The sequence below is a fragment of the Monodelphis domestica genome, chromosome 2 (assembly GCF_027887165.1).
Source record: "Monodelphis domestica isolate mMonDom1 chromosome 2, mMonDom1.pri, whole genome shotgun sequence".
Classification (NCBI taxonomy): Eukaryota; Metazoa; Chordata; class Mammalia; order Didelphimorphia; family Didelphidae; genus Monodelphis; species Monodelphis domestica.
Genome location: NC_077228.1, coordinates 170,404,499 through 170,415,635, shown reverse-complemented (window position 1 = coordinate 170,415,635; position 11,137 = coordinate 170,404,499). Strand labels below are relative to the sequence as shown.

General features: G+C 42.3%; 1 protein-coding gene across 1 annotated transcript in view; it reads left to right on the top strand.

Annotated features, from left to right (window-relative positions):
• Positions 1-78: 78 nt before the first annotated feature.
• Positions 79-11,137, top strand: part of LMNA (lamin A/C) — a 65,859-nt gene continuing 54,800 nt past the window's right edge. The window contains exons 1-2 of the mRNA XM_056816251.1: positions 79-257; positions 559-798. The gene's annotated coding sequence lies outside the window, so the exon portion shown is untranslated. The remainder of the gene's footprint in view (positions 258-558; positions 799-11,137) is intronic.

Sequence of the window (11,137 nt, the reverse complement as noted above, 5' to 3'; positions counted from 1 at the left end):
ACTGGATAGAGCAGCATGGGACTGACTGGGGGAGGGGGAAGGGGGGCGGAGGCCCCGAGGGATGCTGGGAGTTGTAGTTTTTCTAATCCAGCTCAGCGCAGGGTGGGCGGAGGAGGAACTGGGGGAACACATTTCTTGACCCAGGCAAAAGAAAGATGCGCCCCGCATCCCCATCTCATGCTGAGGAAAGGAAGCATTTTGGCGGGGTGGGGTTGCTGAAAGCGGACGGAAGATGGTGCTATGATTTTGCAGAGAGGGTGTGTGAACAAACGGCTCGTGTTTGCAAAAGGCAAACGTTCTCCCCCTCCTTTCTTCCCCACACCCCCTCCCCATCCTCCTCCACCCCAGCCCCAAGTCCATCTTTCTTATGGAAATGAGGAAAGGCAGGAGGCAGGCCTGATAGGAGGGAGGGGGGAGCTGGGAGCTGGGAGCTGGGAGCTGGGAGCTGGGAGCTGGGAGCGGTCCGGCTCCGTCACTGCGGCTTTCTCTCTCTCCCCTCTCCCTCTCCCTTCTCTTTCTCTCTGCCTCTTTCTCTCTCTCCCGCGCTCTCACTTACAGAACTAGATCCCGGATCCTGGCCTCAGTTCCATGTTCCCTGCAGAGACAAAGCTGAGTTATATGGAGAATCGGGCTCCGCGGACTGTGGAAATTGCGGGGTGGGGTGGGATGCAGAATGGGCCAAGCTGGTTGGAACGGGGGCCCGCAGACAAGAATGGGAGACCCCCCCTAATCCCCAAGCTATCAGTTTACCTCCTCCCAAGTTCGGAAACTCAAGAGGAGTCACCTACCGGAGGAAAGGTGAGTTGATAAATTTCCTTGGGGGAACCTGACTGTTGGTTAGAATCTGTGAGGTCCTCTTTGAAGAGCCAGGGAGAAGCTGGAAAGAAACGGAGGTTGTGGTTAAAGGGGAACTGGATGAAGGGAGATTGAGAGAAAAAGAGGGTGTGGTGGGTAGAGGAAAGCAAAAGGTAGAGTATCTTGGAACTCAAGCTTACAGAGGTTGGTCTTAAATAGAACTGAAAAGCAGAGACGGGATATGTACGTTCCCACCACCAAGCCCTAAGCATTCAACTTTTCTTCCTCCTTCACTGAACCTTGAGTCCCAGGTCAGGACACCGAATTTCTGACTCTGTGAGGATTTGATGGAATTAGGTCGGTGATAGGGGTGGGAGGGGTGTAATAGGATCACTTGCTCCTAGCATTCCCCTATTTTTCTTTCTGAAATCCCCAACTTCCAGCTCCTCCAAAAAGAGAGAGATGTAGTTACAGCATGAGGAATAGAGATCAGATAGACTTGAAAAGAACTTTCAAATTGGCTAACTCAGAATTGGGCCAGCAGGAGAGAGATGTTTCTTCTGGAGCGCTTTAAAAATAGAGGGCATCTCAGGTGGTGAGGAATGGAATAATTACATTAATTCAACAACAAACATTTATTAAATGTACTGTATCTGATTGTGGAAGAGATCCAGAGTTTAGATAAAACATAATCTCCAGGGATTCATAGAGTTTATAGTCCAGAAGAGGGACAACAGCTAACAATTCTATAGCACTTTAGAATTTACAAAGCCCCTTGCATGCTATCTCATTTGATTCTCTTGACAACCCTGTGAAGCTGGTGCTAGTAAGATAAGGAACCTGAGGTAGGAGAGGTTAAAGAACTTTCCTAGAGTCACATAGCAGGTAAATGTTTGAGGTGAGATTCAAATTCTGCTCTTTCTGATGATGCAAAGTCCAAAATTCTTTCCACAATGATAAGCTTCCTCTCTAGGGATACATGAAATAAGCATATACTACATGATAAGCACATTTGAGAGTTGCAAAACAAAAGTGTTATATGAAAGTCCAATAAAGGTTTCTCTAATATTGTGTACAGAGGGTAAGGAATGAGGCAAGAAGGGACAGCTAGGTGGTGCTGTGTATAAAGAACTGGAAGCTGAGCTTAACACCAACTGTGTGACCCTGGGCAGGTCACTTCACTCTGTTAACCTCAGTTTCCTCATCTGTAAAATGAACTGGAGAAGGAAATGGCAAACTATTCCAGTATCTTTGCCCCCCAAAAAACAACTCCAAATGGGGTCACAAAAGATTCAGACTCAACTGAAGGGATTGAGCAACTGTGAGGTAAGTGAGGGCAGTAAGATTAGTGAAGTCTTAGATCACAGAGTTGAAGAGGATTCCAGAGAGAATCTAGTCATCTAACCTTCATTTTGAAGACCTTTAGTGAGAAGGCAGCCCATTCCACTTTTTCACAGCACTAATTGTTAGTAAAGGGCAGCAAAGTGGTACAGCAGAGAGAGTGCCTGGCCTGGAATCAGGAAGACTCATCTTTCTGAGTTCAAATGTGGCCTCAGACACTCACTAGCTCTGTGACCCTGAGCAAGTCACTTAATTCTGCTGGCTGCATTTTCCTCATTTGTATATTGAGTTGGAGAAGAAAATGGCAAACCACTCTAGGATCTGTCGAGAAAACCCCAAATGGGGTCATGGGGAGTCAGATATGACTGAAAAACAACTGAACTGAACAATTGTTAGTAAAATTTAGGCATACATTGAATCTAAATCATCTCTCTGTAAATTCCAATCATTGCTCCCATTTCAATCATCCAAGGCCAAACAGAACAAGTCTGGTCTCTTTTTTATACAACAGACTTTCATACACTTGAAGAGAGCTACCAAGTCTCACTTAAGTTTTGTCTTCTCTTGGCACAATATTGCCAATTCTTTCATCTGTTCCACATTTGGTATCTTCTCCATTTGCTTCACCATCCATCATTGTTGCCCATGTCTGAACAGGCTCAGGCTTGTCAATGTCCTTCTTGTATAGAATTATTACCCATAGGAGGGGTAGGAGAAGGCTTAAAGTAGATAGCATTTGAATTGAGCTTTAAAGAATGAGTAGGAATTAAATAGGCAAAGAGGTGGAGAGAGGGCATTCCAGGCACAGGGGACAGTAAGAACAAAGGCACCGAGGTGGCTGAGTGAAGTGCATTTTCCAGGAGGCAAAGAGTAGGCTGGTTTGATTAGAGCATAGCATGCATAAAAAGGTATGGGAAAGGAGAACTTCAACTTTTAATGTCTAAAATGTGCACATAGGCAATACATGTATAACTCAGTGGAATTGCTTCTTAGCTCCGGGAGCAGGGAAGGAAGAGGAGAGGAAGCGAACACAAATCATGTAACCATGGAAAAATATTTAAAAATAAAATAAATTAAAAATTATATTAAAAGTTAAAAAATAAAATGAAAAATGTGCACATAAAACAGGCACAAAGAAACAAATCTGTATTCTCATTAATTCTACATCTCTAATATAGTAGAGGTAACAATCTATACAACAAAATGTAACTACAGAAGAAAAAAAACTAACTTATTTAAAAAGTGAAATTTTGTATAGTGATAAGGGAACCCTCCATCCCAGCAAATAAAAGCAGCTAAAGTTCCACATAAATAAATGGTATCCTTCCCATTGATTTTTTTTAAACCCTTGCCTTCCATCTTAGAATCAATACTATGTATTGGTTCTAAGGTAGAAGATCGGTAAAGGCTAGGCAATGGGGGTTAAATGACTTGCCCAAGGTCACACAGCTAGGAAGTGTCTGAGGCCAGATTTGAACCGAGGACCTCCTGTCTCTAGGCCTGGCCCTCAATCCACTGAGCCACTCAACTATCCCTCCTCCCACTGATTCTTTTTTTTCCCCTCCTTTCACCAAGTCACTTTAATTTTTTTAATTATTAATTAATTAAGATATTTTCCCATGGTTACATGATTCATGTTCTTTCCCTCCCCTTCTCCCTTCCTACTCCTGGAGCCAATGAGCAATTCCACTGGGTTTTCCATGTATCATTGTTCAAAACCCATTTACATATTATTAATATTTGCAGAAGAGTGATCATTTAAAGTCTCCCATTGATCCTTAAAGCACATTTCATTTAGGATTTAATGTTTTGTCACAAAGCACAAGATAAAGTGACACTAAATTTGTAGAGGGCCTTGAATGTCAGGAAAAAGAATTTGAACTTAACTAAATAGACAATAGGGAATCACTGATAATTTATGAACATAAGAGTGACCAGATCAATGAGATCTCTTGATCAACCTCTTGATACTTCCCAGGACCTGAAATGAGCCTGGGTCAGTTTAGGGGTTTAGCAACCTGATGTATGGATCTCTTTTGTGTTTATTTCAGGATGGAGAGGATCAGGGCAGTATTTTGTCCTTATAGAGATAAGTTCCAAGAATGGGTTGACTGTATCAGTTGCTGCAAAAGAGAATAAAAATGACTACCTGGGGAGCCCAGGAACGAAGGGAGAGATGAGCACAGATTAAGAGACAGAGGGATGGACCATATAATATGAGCAGCTGATGCTTAAGATGCTTGGAAATCCTTGGTGTGAGAAATTTCTGGCTCATTCTCTTCAGAACAGGTTGGGAAGGGATTTATATTGGGGCTAAGATTGAAGTTACAGAATGGATATGGGGCTGGGAAAGAGTAAATGTGATCATAGAGAGAGAACTGGGTAGAGAAGGATGGGAATGAGAAGCTCTGGTAGTAGGGAGCAAGGGCAAATGGATCGGGCTTGCAGCACTTCAGGGTTGCCCAACATGTTAGGAGCCAGCCCAAAGTTACACTAGGCCATTATATGCGCATACATAATGCAGTTTTATTATTGGGCAGTCTATAGAATCCTCTGAGCTTGTTACAGTCTCTTGGGAGGCCAGAGAGGGAAAGAGTGAAGTTCTGTATGGCTAGTGGGACTAACTCTTGGGTGGATGGAGCTAATTGTATTTGTCCAGTTGCCAGATGCAGCCCTGCTGCAACCCTGGATCCCTTGAGTTTCCTCCATATCCTTGCTCTGGAGTCTCCATTGTCTTCGACTTTCCCTCTCCTGAGACAATTAACGTGTTCCGTTGAAGGACAACCACTGCCATGTTTGGGGGAATTGACAAGAAAGGAGAACACAAGGGGGAGGGATGGAGAAGAGGGAGCATAACTACTGAATTTACTTCTTCCTGTGAAGGAGGAAGACTGTGAAAGTCAGAAAGATGTGCAGAGACAAGGTCCTACCTGGCATCTCGAGGTAGACCAGGGACACTTTATTGGTGTCTAGGAAGTCCTTGTATGATCTGAATGTTCAATCAATGATGGTATTCCCAGTAAAAAGACCAGTGGATGATGGCAGCTGAGTGGCTAAGTGGAAAAAGAGCCAGACCTAGAGATGTGAGGTCCTGGGTTCAAATTTGGCCTCAGACACTTCCCAGCTGTATGACCCTGGGCAAGTCACTTAACCCTCATTGCCTAGCCCTTAGCACTCTTTTGCCTTGGAATCAAGACAGAAGGTAAGGGTGAATAGAACCCAGGTCACACATCAAGGAAGTAAATATCTGAGGCTGGATTTGAACCTGCATCTTCTTGACTCCAGGTCTAGTCTCCCATCCACTGTTCAGAGAGCAATGTGACATGAACTGCTTTCTTTTTTGTTTATTGCAATTATCACACCTAGCTTGTGAAGGATCTATACCTATTCGTTAAATTGAAGTATGAGAAATGAGTATTTCCATTTTGCAGATAAAGAAACTGAGATGCAGCAGGGGGTGGGGTGGTAATTGATTTGCCCAAGATCATTAAATTAGGAAGTGTCAAAGCCAGGATTCAAATACAAGTGGCTCTGGGACAGGTAAATGGCTCCATGGATAAGAGAGCCAGGCCTGGAAATGGGAGGTCCTGGGTTCAAATTTGACCTCAGATACTTTCTAGCTATGTAACCCTGGGCAAGTCACTTAACTGATTGTCTAGCCCTTACCACTTTTCTGTCTTAGAATTGATACTAAGGGGGCATTTAGGTGTCTCGGTGGATAGAATGTCAGGTCTGGAGATGGCAGGTCCTGGGTTCAAATATGGTCTCAGATATTTCCCAGCTGTGTGACTCTGGGCAAGTCACTTAACCCCCACTGACTAGACCTTACCCCTCTTCTACCTTGGAACTAATATACAGTATTGATTATAAGACAGAATGTAAGGGCTTACAAAAAATACAAGTGGCTCTTGACTCCAAGTCCAGGAGACTTCTCAGAAAGAGAATTAAAAAAAAAAAGGAAGAGAATTGTTTTCTTCTATCATATTCCCAGATAGCTAAAGTGTTTATATGTATGCATGTGCACACATGTATTGCAGGCAAGTATGCATTGGGTCATGTGTTTGTTTGCATGCATGTGCTGGTGTGTGTGTGCTATATATGTGGGTGTGCACACGATCCATGTAGGTAAAGCACTTTGTACACTTTAGATCTCTATATAAATGTTAGCTCTTGCTATTAAATGGTAATGATGGAGTGCAGGGCATCCCAAAAGTCCTAGTGCAGTTGCAAGCTGTTTTTGGAACATTCTGTATTCTAGGTCAGAACTGCTGGTTGGGGAGTTGGAGACGGTCTGTGTCTCCAGCCCCAGCCACAATGTCTCCCAGCATCATTGTTTGTAAGAAAATAGAATTTACAACTGGAAGGACCCTCAGAAATCAACTAGTCCAGAGGTCCTGTTCCAAGGCAGATGAGCAGTAAGGGCTAGGCAACTGGGGTTAAATGACCTGCCCAGGGTCACACAGCTAGGAAGTGGCTAAAGCTGTATTTGAACTCAGGACCTCTGGGTCTAGTTCTCTATCCACTGAGCCTCTGAGACTCCAGAGGTTCTTACCTGTGTGTGTGTGTGTGTGTGTGTGTGTGTGTCCTGGACTCTGTGGGCATTATGGTGAAGCCTATGGAGCCTGTCTCAGATTAATGTCCTTAAATGCACACTATAAAATATATAGGGTCTTTCCAGGAGATCCCAATGAAATGGGAGAGGTGTACTGGCTTCCTAAACAAAGAGTTAGTAGCCTAATAGCCAAAACTATTTGGATCTAACTCTAGGGGCCATTGTCTGTGCTACTCACAGGAGCAAACTTGGTGGAGATTATAAAGGAAGCGAACTGCGGCGGGGAGTGGAGAGCGAGATTATTTTCAGTTTCATTCTACTCTGAGGGAGTTTAGAGGAGGGAGTCTGTCTTCCCATCTCAGAGGGAACACAGATTTTTGTTTGTGTTTGTTTTTGTTTTGTTTTGTTTTACTTTGAGGGTTATAATGCCTTCCCAATAAATATTCCTCTGTAAATCTAAAAAAAATTATATATATATATATGTAGGGGGCAGCGAGGTAGCACAATGGATAGAGCACAAAGTCTAGAATCCCCTCTTCTGCCTTAGAACTGATACTAAGTATTACTGAGTAGAACTGATACTAAGATACTCACTTCTAAGGCAGAAGGTAAGGGTTTAGAAAAGAACAAAATACATAAAATTTCAAAAGAAACTGATGAAAATGAAACAGTTATAATTTTTTTTAAAAAATTCACAGAATCCAGATTAGTAAACTTTAACCTAGTCCATCACCTTCTTCTAAAGATAAAGAAACTGAGGTCTAGAGGGGAGAAGTGACTTGCAAAAGAGATCACTGAGGAAGTAAACACGAGAGCAAGGGCTGGAAACTGAGGCACCCACTTGGGAGATGGCTTTCTAGAACTCAGGGAATGGCCTAGGGTATCTTGAAGGAAGGGTAGTGTGAAAGCTGATTTCTGAGCAAAGTTAAATGATCCAAATCATTGCTTCTGATCCCTACCAACCCAGCTGACTTTTGGAGAGTGTTTGTAGGTTTACACACACACGTCCATGCATGAACACACACACACACCCTTTTGGAGCTCCAGTGAAGGGAGAGGTCCTTACACAGCATGCAGTTTGAAGCTATTAAATAAAATGGAAAGCTATTAAAAATGAAAATAATTATCAAATAAAATTAAAAGCTACTGAAGCTTAAAACTGTACAAAGACTTTTGGGACAAGGTCTAAGCAAACAATTAGTCCTGGGAATAGAAGGTTAAACAGAAACCCTATACCTGCTTTTCCTAATTGTTCTCTCCCTACAGACATTAGCCAGTGTGCTCTCAGCTCTGAACAAAACAACAGTTGATAGAAAGTGCGGAAAATAGCAAATGGAACATAATCCCTGCCTTGCTTCGATTTGGCTTTGAAACACAGGCATGATCACACCTACACACAAGTATACTTATAACACAAAGGGGAAACTTGGGCATGGAGCAGGAACAAGACACCCAGGAGCCCCACTTTTTAAGTCTTGAGCCTGATTCTAGGATCAGGGACCAAAATATTCTATTGAATGTATGCATAGGTGTCAGCTGTAAAGGGAAGGCAAGGAAGAAGCATTTATTAGGTATCTACTATGTGCTGGCTCTTCACAAATATAGTCTCCCTTGATCCTCAACTAACTCTGAGAATTTGGTATTATTATGATCCCCAGTTTTACTGATAGAGAACTGAGGTAAACAGAGGTTACATGACTTGTCCAGGGTCATGCAGCTTTTAAGTCAGGATTTGAACTCAGATGTTCCTGACTGGAGATCCAAGTTTCTGTCCACTGTATCACATGGATGACTAGAGGAATGGTAGATAGAAGGTAGATGTTGTGGTTATGGTTGGGTTTTATATCCCTTTCCTCATCTGTCACCTGTAATTACTGTCTAGACACCAAAGTACCTAAGGGAATGGAAGAATCCCCTTTCTCCCATCTCAAGACACTATGCTCAGAGCCTCTTGAGTGGAGAAAGTCATAAGCATTAATAATGTGTAACATAAGCCTTACCTAGAGGATAGCCCTTTAAGGGGCCATGGAATCTATTCTCTTGCCTCCGTTGACCTTAGCCAAAAGAGGCTTCCTTCTTTCTTTAAAGTGTTTGCTGGAAGCAGCTGGGTAACTCAGTGGATAGAGAGCCAGGCCCGGAGACAGGAGGTGTCCTGGGTTCAAATCTGGCCTCAGACACTTCCCAACTGGGTGATCCTGGGCAAGTCACTTAACCCCAAATGCCTAGGCATTATCACTTTCCTGCCTGGGGACCAATACTAAAGTATCTATTCTAAGATGGAAGGTAAAGATTTTTTAAAAAAATAAAATGTTTGCTAAAACTCTGTCCAGTTGTTTAACTTCTACCACTTCTTGCTAATCTTACTGAACCAGTTTCCTCTTCAGCTAATAATAGAGATAAAAAATGCACCACTAATTAATGAATTTCCAGGGATATTCATAGACTCCTAGATTTAGAGGTGGTAGGGACCTTAAGATCAGATCTAAATGGCATATGTAAAACCCAGAAATTACTCAGTTACAGGAGGGGGGTGGAAAGAGGGGAGGAAAAGAACATGAATCCTGTAACCATGGAAAAATATTCTAAATCAATCAATTAAATAAAAATGTTCAATTCTAAAATGTTATGGAGAAGTAAATTAAAGCCCAGAGAGGAAATGATTTGCTTAAGGTCACACAGCTAATAAATGGTCATTTTAGACCCAAAAGAATCCCATTAACAATACTCTGTCCTTTGATTTGCTTGAAGGGCTCCAGTCAGGGGGACCTCACTCCTCAAGACACCTATTCCACTTTGAGATGACTCTAATTACTACAAAGTTTTTCTATATGTCAACTCTAAATTTGTACCATCTACCCATTGCTCTTAGTTGAGGCCAAACAGAACACATTTAATTCTTTTTTTCCAGTAGTCCCTCAAATAATAATAACATCTATCTAGCATTTATATAATGAATCCTTGCCTAAACCCTGAGAGTGGGTGCTATTATTATCCCCATATTACAGATGAGGAAACTGAAGTCAATGAAAGTTATGAGATTTGTCCAGGGTCATACTGCTAGTAAGTATTTGAGGCTGGATTTGAACTCAAGTCATCCTGATGCTAAGTCTAGTGCTCTATCCACTGAACTACCTAACTGTACATGTACAAAATTGTTGTTTCTCTACTGAATCTTCCTTTCTCCAGGCTAATTAACATCTCCAGTCCCTTCAACCAGTTCTTTTGATACCAAATCCATTGCTTTTCTCACTATATTGCATTGTTTCCCTGATTTAAATACCAGGAGGTCTTTGGAGTCAGGGAAGATGGGATGATGGCATAGGTTGTATGTACCTTGTCTCTTACTCAAATTCATAGATGGTGCTTGTTGGGCCAGAGGTTTTCTTGAGAATAGGAGATCTAGGGAAGGAATGAGTCCTGGCACACAGTACTTTGTTCTCTGATCCAGCAACATTTGTTAACCTTTAAGATTTATTAATAATAGCAAGCAGTTACATAACTTTTTAAGATTTTCTAAGCACTTAAAAAAAACCCAAGTGAACTTTACAAATATCTTGTTTTATCCTTGCAATAACCCTGGGAGTTAAGTCCTATCATTATGCCCATTTTATATATGAAGAAAGTGAGATTAAAAGAGATTCGGCAACTTTCGCAGGGTCACAGAGCTAGTAAATATTTGAAGTGAATTTGAACTCTGATCTTCCTGACTCCAGGTCCATCACTCCATCCACTATGTCACCTAACTGTATCTCAAACATCCATTAATGTCCTGCTATACACAAGGTACTAGAGCAGTGATGGTGAACCTTTTAGACATGCCTTGCCCCTACCCCAGAGACTTAGTGCCACCACCCTTACCCCCCTCCACTGCCTTACCTGAGACAAGGGAGGGAGGAAACACTTTTGGGCTGCTGGGCAGAAAGATTGGTGAAGTGAAGAATGTCCATAGGCACATGGAGAGGGAGAAGGGAACAGCTCCACCCCGAGTCCCTCTGGCTGTCTAGCAACTAACTCTGGTGGGCAATGGCACTTAACCACAGAGAGTATGCTCTGTGTGCCCTTTTTGGCATGAGTGCCATAGGCTTGCCACCACAGTACTAGAGGTTATAAGGACAAAACAAAGAACAGTTTCTGTCTTCCAGAAGTATACCTTCTACTGGAAGTGATACACCACTTAAAGAGATAAGTATGAGATAAACTGAGGAAGGAGAGAGCAGTAACAGCTTAGAGCAAAAGTTCTTAACCTTTTTTTTTAGTGAACCCCCTACCCCTTGGAAGTCTGGTAAAGCCTACTGACCCCTCCTCCAAGAATAATGTTTTTTAAATCCATAAAATAAAATGCACTGCATTACACAGGATAGCAATTTGATTGAAATAGTTATCAGAATATTTTTAAAATTTCTTGGATTCCAATTGAGAAACTCTTAACAGAAGAATCAGTAAGGGCTT